The sequence below is a fragment of the Balaenoptera ricei genome, chromosome 10 (assembly GCF_028023285.1).
Source record: "Balaenoptera ricei isolate mBalRic1 chromosome 10, mBalRic1.hap2, whole genome shotgun sequence".
Taxonomy (NCBI): domain Eukaryota; kingdom Metazoa; phylum Chordata; class Mammalia; order Artiodactyla; family Balaenopteridae; genus Balaenoptera; species Balaenoptera ricei.
Genome location: NC_082648.1, coordinates 48,767,173 through 48,783,136, shown reverse-complemented (window position 1 = coordinate 48,783,136; position 15,964 = coordinate 48,767,173).

Below are 15,964 nucleotides of genomic sequence, written 5' to 3'. Positions count from 1 at the left end.
TTCTTTCATATAAAACTGGCCAGATCCCTTTGATATTTTGAGTAACATGAAAAGAAACATAAGGGAATGGAAACTATTCTTTAATAAACAGCTAATATGCACCAGGCATTGTTCTAGGTGTTCATAAAACTATTTTTATTACATTTTTAAGCATTGGAGACATGGATTTGAATCTTGGTTGTCCCTTATTAGTGGTGTGAACTTTAGAAAGTCACTTAATCTCTCTGAGCCTTTAAGTTCTTCACTGTAAATAGATAGTAACAGCCCAGCTGCTATATCTAGGAGATATTAAAAGATCCAGATGAGCTTATATATGTAAAAGAGCATTGCAAGCTGTAATGCAATACACAAATCAAAGAATGGTGATGATTTTATTGTTGGTAACTTTTACATAGTAATTCTCCTATTTCACTATACACAAATATGCATAAAATATGAAACTTTTAACTTAAAAATACAGCACTTCTTCCTCCCACTGTTTTAAGCTTATCACCATTTACTGGGAATCCTGAATGACCCACAGTGGGAAATGTTACTCAGTGAACTGTGCTCTTTTAAGACTTAGGCCATCATTTCTCTGAGTTGACAACCAGGAAGGAACTTGGGACCAAATAGCTCGAAGAATATTTTCAAATCGTTTCCCTTTAGAGAGTTCTAGATGAAATGACATTTTCTAGCAAGTAGAAATGACAGATGATTACCAGGGTTAAAACATTTAGATTCTTGCTTGCCCTAAATGCAATTTTGCTTCTCGCTTTTCCCAAATACAATGGAAATTGAGTTGAAACAGTCTTTACACAAACTGGGAAATATAGTTCTGATTTTAATATTGAATTGTATTAAAGAGTAAACTGTAAGTAGGTTTCCCTTCAAGATTTTTCCAATTTTTATACTTATTAAGTGACCCAGTGAAGTAATTTTTAGTTCATAAGAAATAACATAATTATGATAGAAACAGTTGTCCAGGAAATTGGATTAATCTTGAGCTATACAAGATCAGAAAAATTCTGAACTCTGAAACTCTCTGGGTCACCAAATGCATTTTCCCCAAAACAAGTACAATTTCAAAATATCCTCAAATTCATTACCAAAACTCAAGAAATGCTAATGATTAAAATACTAATATAGAGATACTTGTACTGACACTCACATCCCTGGTTAAGATATGAAAGCAAGGTAGGTGGGTAAATTCATCGAAGCATGATAAAAAAATCAAGATATCTAATCCTTACTAAATAAAGAGAAATAAAACTCATCTCGCTTTATGGCTATTCTCAGAGCACAGAGATCTTTCTAGGAGGGAAGAAAAGCACGTTTAACTCCATTTTTATTATATGGCTACAGAGCTAGTCCATTATTCAGTATAATGAAACTGGATCTTCTGTCAAAAGATGGAAATTACTAGATTTTAACATAAAGGATTTCACTCCCAACATTCACCCTGTTAGTCTAATGAAGCTAGTGGTTTAAAAATCCAGAATCATAAGGTAAAAGTCTCCCTCCTCTACTAAGGATATCTCTGAACTCCAGGAGATAGCCTTGAACAGGTGACATATGACTAAAAATATTTAGTCAAAAAGAACTTTTCTGAGTTGATGCTGAGTTTCTGTCAAGAGAATTTGTTTACACCACAGGAAAAAAATTGGAAAATAAAACTTTCATTTGTTGACATATAAAGCAATAGGTTCATTTGTTAATATGCTCTTTAGGTTCATTATCAAAACTTGAATTGAACTTTTATGGTACATTAGCTGAGCTATTTCTAATGTTCTTTTGAAAATGAGAAGATCCATGTCAAAAACTGCGTATCTGTGACTTATTTCTAATAAATAAATGGATAGGTGAATATCAGCTGCTTCTGTGATTCCTAATGACTTGAAAACTGCTTACTTTGTACCATTCTGGAATAATTCTACAAAGTTATAATCATTTTTCTGGGACCATACAAATGATGAAACTCTGAGAAAGTGATTGCATTACCATAGTTTTACCTTGGCATTCAGTATAATGAAACTGAACCTTTTGTCAACAGTTAAAAATATTTCAGGTTTGCTGAAGCCGTTAGTGTAGTGCTAATGTGTTTGAGTTGACTTTATAATTGAGACAATAAGAGCCCTCCTGAATGCAGTTTTTATGATAGAAAGCTACTCTAAAGAAAGTAGGAACAGGAGGCACTACACACATCCTCAACCGTTTTCAGCTTTGTCTGTCAGTTTTAACAGGGAATATATCAACCGCTGAATATTTTACTGTTGTATAACCACCAAAGATATTGTGCAGACAGGTAAGATATTTTAATTTTTCCCCCCTCTGGTGAATACAGGACCCATCAATGTCAGGAGTGGCACAGTGCAGTTGTGAAGTAAAATTTTCTTTTGCATTTCAACAGCAGAAAAACATTGCTGGCTACCAACAGTATCTGCATTTAAATTCTTCAGAATCACAGTTGCTTGTGCTTGCAAAGGACAAACACTAGGGCCTGAATGGCCTTTGAAAGTCATCTGTTTGAATTTGAGTGAGGGCTAAATTATATATCTTTTCCATGGAGGAAGAAAGAAAATGGATTAAAAAAGAAAGAGAACTGTTTGAAATGCACAAGGTCTTTCTTCGGAACGGGAGGAACTGAATTCAGAGGAAGCTGAATTCCAGACTAGTAAACAGGTTGGTAATCCTCTCTTTGTTTACTGAAAATGAATCACTCTTCGATTCTGAAAGGAAACAAAGAAATGTACTCAGTGTTTGCAAAGGCTATAAATCCTCAAGTTGAGGCCACTTGGAGCTCACTGAGGCTTCTGGGTTGATTGAGTCTTGTGCTCATGAATGCCATGGCATAGTTTCAGGAAGAAAGTCAGCAAAGTCGTTGAGCAAACTGGTGGTAATGCTCCAGGAGAATCAGCCTTCAGCCCCATGCCCACAGTCAAGGTCACTGATTTATTCCTCTGTGTCAAACGGCAAATGTGTTCAAGCTGGTAGAGGTCGGTGTCCATAGCAACACGTCCAACTCTTACCCCTGGAGAGAAAGCTGAAAACCATTTTGGACACTTCTTATTGCTTTGGGAATGTCAGCTGAACTTGGAATCCTGCCCAGACTGTATTTGGCCATGACTGGCAGAGACAGAGGCGGGGTCCTGCCCAACTTCTCAGCACCACAGTGATGAAGATGAACACGTCTGCGCTGGAAATACCAACTTGCAAGAAAGTTAATGACACTGGTTCCTTAGGCAAAGCCCATTTTAGGTAACATTCTTTTTTTTTTTTTTTTTTTTTTTGATACGTATCAGTTTATCTTTTAAAAGAATATTACCTCCCACATCTTCCATCAAAAACATTGAGTTAATTTGAGCAAAAATCTATTCGAATTTGACAGCACCAAACCACAAGTGGTTAAGAGCCATCAGTGAACAGGAGCTAGGGAAAAGACTTATATAGTATGAGAAAGTGCAGAAACAGAGAAAAGAAATTATTTGGTTAGCTACAGCTCCAATCCTAGCGGGCTGTTTAGGATTGGCTGTCCTTAGCATTTTGATATTGTAACCTTGAGGCATTGAGAGGCTTAGATTTTGGTTTGCGTACATAGACCTCCACAGCATTACAGCCACCACAGTCTAACGGCCTCCTTGTTTAAGTAATTTAACAGTCCTCAAAATACTTAATTGCAAGAAAATGGCATAGCCAATGAAAAACAGTACAGCTGGAGTTAAAGGCTGGAAAGAGCTTCTCTCTCAACATATCTAAAAATTAAAACATAGCAGGCGGGAAAAAAATCACATCTTAGGTGCTGGGTGGATTTTCCAAGAGGTCTGTTTTTAACCATCGGTACATAAAAGTCATTAAAAAGCAAGTAGAACCTCTTTTGCCAAAATAGTAGCAGTATTGGAATTAATTTTTTTAATGTGAAGAAAACAATATAAAGACACTTTCCAGGTCATCTAACTTTTCAAATATGTCAGACATTATTCTTGCATAAATCTGTGCTCCTGAGTAAATTACTTAAACCAGAGATTTCTAGCATCTGGAAAGCTTTTTTAAAATACAAGTTCTTAAGCCTCACCCCAGACCCGCAAAATCAGAATCTCCAGAGCCCTTGAATCTTTATTTTTTTTAATGCTCCACAGGTCATTCTGATGATTGGGAATCAATGGTCATAGGAGGAATCTAAGTTCCTTAAGGAAAGACACAAAACTGTAAACCACATGAAATTTTAAGATTTAAATTGTGTTTGTATCCTTAATTACATCTTGAATAACTAGTCCTGAAATGTGTGTTTGGTTATCAAAATTTAAATTTTGCACCTAAAAAGAAAACTTTTCACATATTTTGCTCTATTTATGATAGAAAGAATGTGTAGGTTTCTAAAATTATCATGTGATCTGTTTAATTTAAAAGTTTATACATGTCAGTGGTTTTATGACAACTCAAAAACCCTAGTAATTAGTGCTTTTGAACCCCATTTAGCCTAAGAGTACCATTTGGCCCTGTGTCTTGTTGAGCTTCATTAATTAACTTGTCACCATATATTTAATAAGTTCACAATCTAACTAATGTGGTAGGAAAATAAATGAGCAGCGGCGAGCAAACTTACGGATGCTAGTGTGTATTGCTTTATTTACTGTTTGCTTTTTTTTAAAACTAATTTTAAGTCGTGCCACCATTTGCATGGAATCTCAGGCATGGGTTGTACAATAGCTCATGATGATAAAGCACAATGAATGAATATCTCCTTTAAGCGGAGTATTAATGACCATTACAACCTTTGACAAAGCCAGCTAATTGCCCGGCCTGTCAGCGCTGGCCTCCAGCCAGTCCCCAACATTACATGAGAGAGGATTAAACTCCTGTTTTATTTAAGCCACAGTTATTTTGTCTGTTACAGTCAAACACTTAATACATAGCCAATGCTGGTTGTTCTGTCCACTTTAAGGATGCTCTATATCCATGCCTATCATTTTGATGTTGCTAGTGTTTGAAATGATCTAAATTCACATACACACACACACACACACACACACACACTATCCAGTGACAGTCTCTCGACCAAACCTTATTCACGCTCCCCTGAACTTTTTTCAACTAAGCCCTGACTTCTGGGCTTCCGTGTGTCACTGCATTGTCCAGTTCTAGCAAGAATCTTGCTAAGTCATTTTAGCCAGAATTCCTCACCCTTAATACCTGATCACCCTCAATATCTGATGTGTTCCTCATCTCCCATTATCCTCCAGGTGAGTCTGATCACCTTGGCCTGCCTTCAGCGAGAATCCTTAACAGAATCTTAACAGTCAGTTTAGCTAAAATCACTCCCTACTTCTAATGTTTCCTCTTAGTAATTTTCCATCCACTGACCTCCACCCTACTCCTGGGTTATAAATTTCTCACTTTTCCTTACATTCGGAGTTGAGCACAATCTCTCTTCCCCTGAACAAACCCCACTACAATGGCCCTATACCTATCACGATGTTCCTGAATAAAGTGACTTACCATTCTTTAACAAGTGCTAAGACTGAACATTTTTTCTTTAACATGAGTCAGTAAGTCAGTAGAGACTATACTGATATAATATTCCTGTTAACTGAAGTACCTATAGTAGAAATGAAGCCAAATGGCCAGCTCATAATACAATACGTGTCTTGGTTTCAAAGTTCAGATGCTGAAAGTGTTGCAGTCCTTCCCTGGGTTTACTGTATCTGCAATAACCTGTTCTGAATAACATACTAGGGAAGAGGAAAGGAAATACTTAGATGATTAGAAATCAAGAAATTTTAAGTAAATTATGAATACATTTATGGATATTTAGTCCAAACTCTCAGTTAAAGACGTCATAATCCCTTTGCTACAATTGTGCCCATATGAAGCCAGTCTTTCACTGGACTAGTTGTTCTTGATGGAAATTGTTAATCATTGAGAGCTTTGGTGCAAATCAGCAACTGGGTGTTTTCTGCAGCAAAGGAGATAACTAGACCATATTCTGCCCTGAGGGATGTTTAGATGGCAGGTATGAATCTGTGTTAGAGAGAACTTAGCTCCTAGTGAAAGATTGCCTTTTAATCTCAAAATCATTCACTAACACAAATGAATGTTCCATATTGTTTTGGATAAATTCTCACATGTGAGGTTATCTTGGAAAGCAGGATGACCCTTCTTTCTTACACCTACTTTTTTTCTCTTTTATCTCATACTCCATTTTTTTTAAGTCTTTTTTTTTAAATATAAATTTATTTATTTACTTATTTATTTTTGGCTGTGTTGGGTCTTCATTGCTGCGCAGGAGCTTTCTGTAGTTGCGGTGAGCGGGGACTACTCTTCATTGCGGTGTGCGAGCTTCTCACTGTGGTGGCTTCTCTTTGTTGCAGAGCATGGGCCCTTTGTTGCGGAGCACAGGCTTCAGTAGTTGTGGCACGAGGGCTCAGTAATTGTGGCTCACGGGCTCTAGAGTGCAGGCTCAGTAGTTGTGGCACACGGACTTAGTTGCTCCGTGGCATGTGGGATCTTCCCTGACCAGGGCTCGAACCCGTGTCCCCTGCATTGGCAGGGGGATTCTTAACCACTGCACCACCAGGGAAGGCCCCTCTCACACTCCATTTTTTTTTTTTAATTTTTATTTATTATTTATTTATTATGTTTATTTTTGGCTGTGTTGGGTCTTCGTTTCTGTGTGAGGGCTTTCTCCAGTTGCGGCGAGTGGGGGCCACTCTTCATCGCGGTGCGCGGGCCTGTCACTATCGCGGCCTCTCTTGTTGCGGAGCAGAGGCTCCAGACGCTCAGGCTCAGTAGTTGTGGCTCACGGGCCCAGTTGCTCCGCGGCATGCGGGATCCTCCCAGACCAGGGCTCGAACCCGTGTCCCCTGCACTGTCAGGCAGACTCTCAACCACTGCGCCACCAGGGAAGCCCCCATACTCCATTTTTAAAGGTGAATCTTTCAGAATTTTGATTTACTGTACGATTTGCTTCTTTTTGCCACTTGTTTGTTTGTTGCCACTAATTTCTTTCATGTGCTTTCCAAGGCAATACATGCTTTCCTAATGAATGCTTTTAAAACACCTCTTCTGTTTTCCACTAGAGTTACCCAGAGAACAATTCCCCATTATTTGTCTAGCAAGCATATTTTATCGTGGATTGTTTTTTTTTGTTTCATTTTGAGCTTCTTTATATAATCAGACTTGCAAAACACCCAATTTTATAAAATGTGAAAGATAAAACACTGAGCATTGGAAAGGCTCACTTCCTGTCTGATGCTCTGTACACCAGCCTATCTTCCCTGTTGTTCCCTACATACACTGGCAAGATTCATTACAGGAATTCCAGCATTTGGTCAATAAGTCAGTGAATGTAATGCTCCCTTAAAAGCATGTTCAGATTATTTAGATAACATAGAATTTCACTGTATAAGAGCACCATTTTCTGCTTAAAGGATCATCTTCTACCAGGTATAAGAAAGTATCTCTCTTTCTTATACCAACTGGAATCTAGACTAGTGGAACCTCCCATACTAGTCTAGTGCCTGGCACTGAGTATATGTTCAGAAAATATTTGTGAAATCTTGCCTGCCACAAACAAATTATGTGAAAAAAAAGCTGGTGTAGGTTTCTTGTCTTAAAGAAGTAAAATCTTAAATAGTAATTCCACTGATTCTTCATTTCAGTGCTTAAGGATGGTCTTTCTCATGCTTAAATCTGTTTTATTTTAATTCTATTTCCTCCTCTCAGTTCTCTGCCTCTACCTATACACCCACCAGTCTTTTCTTTCTGCTCATTATATCATTTTTAACATCTTTCTGACATTAGAACTTTTATGTTTGTGAGACGGAGAATAACTACCCAATCCCCAAGTTAATACATTGTTTATCACTGGCTACCTCTTCAAGTAGATTCTCAGTATCTATCTATCTTCAAGTAGATTCACAGTATCAGTAACTTACTTTTTAATTCTGGAAAAAGCATCTTCCTTTAAGTAGACTTTTCAACCTCATTTTCTGATTTCAGAAGCACATTTTAAGAATTTAAAATATAACTGGACTCATCATAATACATAAGAAAATTTTACACTGCAGAAAAATTGACCACAAATCCTTTTGGTTGCCACAGTTGTTTTAATATGCAACATTTATAATTTCCCCCATAAAGCTATGCCTAACCAGATATATTAAATATAAAATAAATAGGCCTTCATATATGTCACTATTCTGTGCAAATACCTTTAATGGTGTTCCAATATCCAGTAAAAATAAATAAATCTCTTAGGTTGGCATCCAAAGCTTTCCATTATGTGACCCTGATCTTCCTTTCCAACCAAAGCCAAGTATCTTTTGTTTTTTTTTGTTTTTGTTTTTTTTTATTTATTTATTTTTGGCTGTGTTGGGTCTTCGTTTCTGTGCGAGGGCTTTCTCTAGTTGTGGCAAGCGGGGGCCACTCTTCATCGCGGTGCGCGAGCCTCTCACTGTCGCGGCCTCTCTTGTTGCGGAGCACAGGCTCCAGACGCGCAGGCTCAGTAGTTGTTGCTCACAGGCTCTAGAGCGCAGGCTCAGTAATTGTGGCTCACGGGCCCAGTTGCTCCGCGGCATGTGGGATCTTCCCAGACCAGGGCTCGAACCCGTGTCCCCCGCATTAGCAGGCAGATTCTCAACCATTGCGCCACCAGGGAAGCCCCGAAGTATCTTATGTTACAAGAAAAGTGGACTAAACCTTATTCCTCAAACATGTCTTTTACTTTCCCACATTCATGACTGTACTCATTCTTTCCCCTCTGCCTGGTGGAACCCCACCTCTCTATTCCTCCTCCACTTTCTATCCCACCTCCACCTGCCTTTATTTTTACTTCCTTTTAGCCTCATTTTAATTATCACCTCTTCCACATGGGCTTTCTTGATCCTACTAACCTGCTTAAGAATCTTCCTGTCCATTGAACTAGTGTAATGCATCATTTCTTCCTCTCACAGTTCTGACATTTTCGCTTTTATTTGCATTTCTTGCTTTACTGTCCTCCTACATAAGGGTAACTATCAAGAGAAAAAGATTGATTGTTTCTACTCATTGTTATAGCCCTGGCCAGACCAACAGTCTTGAACACCATAGGTCTTCAATAAGTATTTAGTGAATGTATTAGTTTCCTAAGGCTGCTATACCAAATTACCACAAACTCAGTGGCCTGAAACAAGACAAATTTATTCTCTTACAGTTCTGGAGGCCAGATGTCCAGAATCCATTTCACTAGGCTAAAGTCAAGGTGTTAGCAGGGCTATGCTTGCTCTGGAGGCTCGAAGATAGCATCCATTTCCTTGCCTTTTCCAGCTTCTAACGCTGCATCGTTGCATTCCTTGGGTCAAGGTCCCTTCCTCCATCTTCAGTGTCAGCAAGTAGCAGCTTGAAATTTCTATTGGGGATGCCACATCACCTTCTCCTCTAAAGCAAATCTCCCTCTACCTTCTTCTTATATAAGGATATGTGATTACAACATTAAGGATCCACCTGGATTATCCAGCATAATCTCCTCATCTCAAAATCCTTCACTTAATCACTTTTTTTTGCCACATAAGGTAATATTCACCATTTTGCCAGGATTCACAGGTTCCAGGGATTAGGACATGAATGTCTTTGGGGGCCATTGTTCAGCCTACCACGACAAGCTTAATTTAGCAGCCTTCAGTGATGCTGTTAATCATTTTTGCCACTAGATGGGATGGTGCTAGTGAGCTCTCTGACCTTTACAAGGCTATATGAATTTTTTAAAAGGCAATTTTATTATGTGACCCTTTTGATAAAAAGAGTAATAGGATACTGAATGGTTTACAAAGTGCTTTCTTATTTAATCATCAGAAAACTCAGCGAGGTCAGTATCATTATTCCCTATGTTTAAACAACTGAGTGGTCCCTCCCAAAGCCACAGGGCAGCTCTGCCAGCAAGCCAGGTCAGGCTGACTTCTTCCTCTTGACGCCTTAGAACCACCAGCCCTTGATTCCTTTCTGGCCATTTTTCCCACTTCCAAAGTACCCCCTTCTGCTAAAACTCTGTAAGCCACACACATCTATAGGCTTTTAAAATGTCACCATTCAATGCAAGATTCAAAATATTCACACCTGTTAAGTCTCCATCTATGGAAAAGTTTCCCCACTAACAACATCTGATGTCCTCAGAGGTGCGAATCCAACCCTAAGAGCCTTGGCCTCTGTCTGTAGGATTCTTCTGAGTCCTCTGCCCCTGGGAACTAACTTGGGTCTGCTCACTCTCTCTCCTAGCCTTGTTAGAGAGTTGTCTTCAGGAGCCTCACTTTACAAGCTGTTTCTTGGAAGGTAGTGGCTACCTTTCAGTAGGAACTGTCTACTCCTCATCAAATAGGAAGACGGCTGCCTCTCTCTCCTCCCTTCCTTCCTTATCACAGTCTAAGTTTTTCTGATAGAGCCAGACTCCTGAGGCACATATACTCTACCAACTGGCTCCCACACTGAACTGTGGCTCTGCACACAGTGTGGCCTCTGTTGAAATACCTGCCCTCATCTCTCCTCTGTCTGCTTGAAAATTCCGACTCTTCCTTCAGTGCTTCGTTCCACTCCCCACCTCTGTGAAGCCTTTCCTACGTGACTTCCTCCAAGCAGACCTGGCCCTGCACTCCTTTGTCCCACGGGGTATCCAGGATTTTGTCTAAATAGTACTTACCACACTGAATGGCATTGGTGTTTATCTCCCCACAGCAGCCTGGAAATTCCCAAGGGGCAAAGCTTCATATAATTCGTATTTATATTTCACCTCTGACTCTCGATTTCCTCATTATGAAACAGTGATAATAATTATCCCTACCTTGTAGGGTTGTTATGAGGATTAAATGAATTAATATATGCAAAATAGTTGGAACAGTGCTTGGCACATATAAGTGATCAATAAGTGCTAGCTATTATTATTCATGACATTTATCATAGTATGACAGTATTTTTTTGGTTTGTTTGTAGTCTCTCAGGGTGCTTAGAAGGTAAGCTCTGTAATGGCAGGGATTTTTGTCTGTTTTGTTCACTGGTATATTCCCAGAGCCTGGGGAGTATATGCCTGGCACATAGCGTGCACTCAAAAATTCAGTGAACCACTATGTGAATGAATGAAAACTTAGCACCTAACATTACACTTATTATGCAGAAGGCACACAGTATATGTTTTCTTCAATTTACTTAAATTTTATTTTTTAACATATATTTTTATCTGTCTGACTCTAAAACTGAACAACTGCTTCTTCAATGAAGTATCTTCCTGAATTTTAATGAAAGAGCATGACATCGTCAAAACCAAAAATCCTCTTCTAATTCACTTTGGTTCAGGGTTTCTTCAACTCCAGTATTTTCTGTCCAGATATAAATGCTTTTGGCAGGTTTTCTCCAGCAGTTAAAGAAACTTTTTTAAAGTATCAATCAGTATGCCCATCTAAATTTAAATTAATTAAAACTAATAAAATTTGAATTTCAGTTCCTCAATCACACTGGCCACATTTCAAGTACTCAATAGCCACATGTGGCTAGTAGATACCATATTGGTTAGTGCAGTAGAGAACATTTCCAACATTGCAGAAAGTTTTATTAGAGGGGCCTGGTCTAGGTTATGCTGTGGTAACAAACCACACCAAAATCTCCGAGGTTTAACACAGCAAAAGTTTATTTTCATGCACTCAAAGTCCACTGCAAGTTGATATGACTCTGGGGCACTAACCTCCACTTGCTAGTTCAGCATTATGGGCCATTTTGGTTTTGTGGCCCATCCATCTCCACATATACTCGCACGACCATAGTAGCAGGGGAAGAAATCATGGAGAATTATGTACCTGCTTCTAAGGGCTTCCACCTGGAAATGACAGCCATGCCTAATTGGAATGGCCTAATGCTCTGTTACACAGAAATAGGAGATTAGTAACCGTTGGTGCTATCTGCCACATTAGGCGTGCCCGTCCGTGTCCAAACTGCCTCCTTGTATGTACCCTCTTGTAACTAAGACTATGCCTGTGAAAATACTCAATATAGTTTTGGGAACACAGTAGGCAATCAGTAAATGCTACTTCTCTACCTCTTTCTCTTTGCAAGTTTTTTTATAAGATGTCCCAGGTTCCAGCCTCAGCCCTATGTAATTCATTTTCTATAATACCATCAGAATGACCAGATTATTTTCCTGCTCAAATTCTTCTATAGTTCCTCACTGAATACAGATTGAAATACAGTCTAACATGATTTCCAAGGCAACCCAGAGTCTGGCCCACCTGGCCTCCAAATTTCTCTCTCATTGTCCCTTGCACTCCAGAAATATTGCACACGTGGCTGCTCTACTCCCGGTCTCAGGCATAACTCCCTAACCTTATGCTCTAATTCTCTCTTTCTGAAATGACCTTCCTCTCCTTCCCTACCCATCACAGTTCTCTAAACCCTTAAAATGCCACCTTCCTTGATTTCCTCAGCTAAAATTCCAACCCATAGCCTCTCATAGCTCACATCTTACTCTGGTTACGAATCTCTTATAAGCAGCCTGAGAAAAAGGATGGGGTCTTAATCATCTTAGATTCTCTTAATCAAAGCCAGGAACATAGTCTGTGCTTAGTAAATGCTTGATGGATGTAATAAAACCTTCCTCTCAGGACTTTCTCTTCAGAAATTCTCCACCAAAACTATTAGCATCTTATAAGAAAAACAATATATCCACAGATTAGAAATACAACCTTTTTTTCAATAAACATTAATATAGTACCTCTAATATTATAGAATGAGACACACTGCAACCAAATAGAGTTGGGCTGAAAATACAAGAAGTAGATGGATAGCTTAAAAAGAAATTACTCAATGTCGTACTCCTAATAGAAGTAAACATTTTATTTAAGTAGTATTGAGTCAGCATTTTCTGAGACTTTAGAGAAATGGAAATTATATTTTGAATACTTTTTAGTAGAAATCAGGAAAGTTAGAGCATATTTTAAAATACTCCACAAGAACTTCCTGTGTCCTTGAAATATTTGTGTATGCTTCTATGCTATAAGAGGAAGCAATGTGAATTACTTCTAAAATTTCAATATCATTATGAAAGCATTGAAAAGAGAGCCTGAAAAGAGATAACAAAGACTTAAATTTGAAAAAGGAAGTATAAGAAGAGATGTGATATAATTTGTTAAATTATACAAGAATAAGAGGAGATATTTTTTGAAAGAATAGAAAATGGAGAAAGGAAAGACATCATCTCAAAACATCTGGAGATGAATGATAATCACTTTCAAATAGGATAAAAACCTAAAAGAAATATTATCTCAATGACAGTCTCAATATTATCTCAATGATATTATCTCAAAGAAAAAAGCTGGGATGTTTTTCTAAGTCACCTACAGAGATTATCTGTAAAATAGAAGATAGATGACAAGCAGATAAAGATATAACAGGCTATTTCCAACAAGAGTGTTCTTTAGAGTCTCTGTAGGAGAAAGGACCTTACAGCTGATTTTTCTATTTGAGTTTTTAAAAAGTAAGCTCTATTTAAAAATATGCCCTCCCTCACTTTCAAAGGATCACAGGAAATGTATAATCTCACTTGCATACACCCCTTTGGAGTAAAGCAGTTGGTTTTCTCAAGGCCGGTCCATATCATCAAAACATCATGATGGATGGGTTGCTACCCAGAAAAGTCAAGGGAAAACAACACTCTTGGATGAGCCAATCACAAAGATAAAGAGTACAGTTGTGCCTGCATAGCTGGCAACATTCTTTAACCCTTCCCTTGGATTCTGCCGTGGTGCCCATACTAAACAGATTAGCTCAGTCAGAGCTGAATCCTGGGATCAGGGCTACAGATGTAATCCCCATCCAGGCTCGGACTCTGAAATTAATGTCGTTGGTCACAAGAATCTAAATCGACATCCTGGAACAGAGTAGGGGAGATAGTATCTAGATTTAGCCTTGGAAAACTTTCTTTAAAAAAAGGTTTCTAAGGACTCTAAGGAATGACTCTCCACCCAGCCTAGAGGACAAGCAACCAGGTTGCCCCAATGTGCCCTAAGACTAAATGTATTGTAGGACAGACAAAATGAGTCTCTGAGAGAATGTAAAGAATGCAGACCGCATTCTAGGATAGCAGCACAGACCGTCATAGATTCACCCCTTTAAGGTCTGAGATAAACGGGGCTAGCTGGGAAAGACTTGTGCTGTCCATGACATTAGATGGTAAGAGTCTTGTAGTTCCTGTGGGACACTGACCTGGATTCTGCCTGGTCTGACCTTGCCTGACCTCAGTCTGATTACCAAGCCTGAGCTGGTCTGCACACACATCTTTTCTTGGCATCTGATGCCTCACCCTGTTGTTATAACTAGTCCTCCTGACCTGCTCTTGCTTTGGCCTTGCTTAACCTTTAGTCCTGGTCTTTGCCTATTGCCTAGGCTCCTCAGTGCCCCGTTCCCATCCACCCAAGCCTGCTGGCTCACATCTCCTGCAGAAACTGGCAGAAGCTACAGGCACAAAATGGCCCTTTGGTCTAACTGGCCCAGCAGGAAGATACTTGAGCTGCAGCCTGGGCAATACAGAGGATAGACACCCATCACATCAATCTCAACACACCTGTCACCTTGAATGCCCTGGTATCTTCCTCCATGATGTCTTCCCTGCAAAGAAAGCTTCTTTCCATCCACTTCCCCCTCAGTGCTCACCTGCACCTCCATCCATCCTCCAGGATCCACATCAGATGTCACTTCCTCCAGGAAGCCTTCTCAAGGCAGAAGGTTCTCATAGCACTTGTTTACATATATATATATTTATATGTATATAAACATATACACACACATACATATCCACTATAGCCATTTTAATATTTAATCATAATTATTTTTTCAACTTCTGTCTCCCCTATACTGTGACCTGTTTAAAAGCTGAGACTATTCCTTTCCTTTCCTCTATGGAACCTTAGCACTTACAGTACTTGACCCACTGTAGACATTAAATAAGTGTTTCTTAAATATATAAATATGGTTTTCTAAATCACAACTTCCAGATAGTTAAAAAATGCCATGATGTTGTCCCCGGTACTATTTCCTTTTCACCAAGGAGGTGCAAGATAAGTTCAGAGGAGACTGAAATTAGTAGCCAGTTTCTTCACTAAATATCTGACACAAAGGAAGTTGTGGCCGTCCAGTCACCAACTACTTCCCTTCCAACGTGATCAGCCTGCCCTTTTGGAGGTGTTGACCTTCCATCCTCTATGGGGCATCCTCAAATGGATCACTCCCGCCCCCTACCAGGCAATAGAGAAATCTCCTTACTGAATACAAGTAAGTCTTTTGGTTGTTGTTAGCAGTAAGGAAGGGGGCATGCCAACCACCAGATCCTGCAGCTTCAGCAAATATATATAAGACCCCTTGATGCCATCAAGTGTATTCAAACTGAGTACTGGGCCCTGTACTCTTAAGGGGGATGACCCTGGAGAATTGGCTCCAGAAGGTTATCAGTGATCCATTCTCAAATAACACTGCATGTGAAAAAAAAATCTATTTATGTCTTAAAATTGAAAGATACCTAGACTTTAAGCAAACCCTCTTCAAGGGGCAAATGCCACCTCAGCCCATACCCAGGTACTTCTTCGAGGGAAAGTCTGAAATGTAGGTCTACTTTGGTCCCCAGGCTGAGTTAGAAAGTCCGGGGTAACCCAATACAGCAATTAAAAGCATCTACTTTGAAGTCAGGCAGATCTAGGCTTGAATCAGCTCTACCAGTTAGCCTCAGTGTGTTTTGGGGCCAATACTTTAACCTATGTAAGCCTGGCTTCCTATCTCTAAAATGGGGATAAAACTTCCTCATAAGATTAAGAGTTAAATGAGATTACTGTTAAGTATACAGCTTTTAATAAACAACTGATAAATATTGTTAATATTATTGCTATTATATACCCTTCCTCTACTGTAGTCTAAGCTTCTTTGTGAAGGATGATGATCACTTATGAAGCCCTAAAGTGCATCTAAGATTCGGAGACTCAGGCAT